Source organism: Vicia villosa, linkage group LG4 (genome assembly GCF_029867415.1).
Source record: "Vicia villosa cultivar HV-30 ecotype Madison, WI linkage group LG4, Vvil1.0, whole genome shotgun sequence".
Taxonomy (NCBI): Eukaryota; Viridiplantae; Streptophyta; class Magnoliopsida; order Fabales; family Fabaceae; genus Vicia; species Vicia villosa.
In genome coordinates this window covers 194,506,656-194,507,215 of record NC_081183.1, presented here as the reverse complement: position 1 = coordinate 194,507,215, position 560 = coordinate 194,506,656, and the positions used below count along the sequence as shown (strand labels likewise).

General features: G+C 36.8%; 1 non-coding gene across 1 annotated transcript; it reads left to right on the top strand.

Annotated features, from left to right (window-relative positions):
• LOC131600835 (small nucleolar RNA R71) lies at positions 1-107 on the top strand. Its single transcript, XR_009283441.1, has one exon. It is a non-coding gene; the product is annotated as a small nucleolar RNA R71 (small nucleolar RNA).
• The last annotated feature ends 453 nt before the right edge of the window (positions 108-560 follow it).

Sequence of the window (560 nt, the reverse complement as noted above, 5' to 3'; positions counted from 1 at the left end):
ATGCCATAGTGTGGACATTGTCTAAGCAATTCCTTGAATCTTTTCCATGCATCAAACAAAAACTCGTCATCTCCTTACCTAAATGAAGTGATTTCATTTATCATCTTGGCATTCTTGGAAGGAGGAAAATACTTAGCCAAAAATTTCTGAGCTTAGTCATTCCATGTGACAATGAAATTAGGCTCTAAAGAATTTGTTGCACCCTCAAATTTTCCCTCACATCTTCAAGACAATTTGTTTCAAGAAATCTCCTAAGCAATGAGCCTCAAATTAGGGTTTTGATTTCTGTCAAGAATATGGAACTTCCAAGGCCTCAAGTGGACTTCATGGTACCTCATATGTCTCAAACTATCTCCATGCCAAGTTTCAAGCCTCACAATACAAGATTGCTCAGTCAATTGCTCAAATGATCAACAATTGACTATGTTGACCTAAAAGTCAACTATGGTCAATATACAGTCAAACTTCAAGATTTTTGAGCAACATCAAGGATTGGAGGCCACACTCATCATTTGATCAAGGCTTGATCATGATTCATCAAGAAAATCTCAAAGATCATC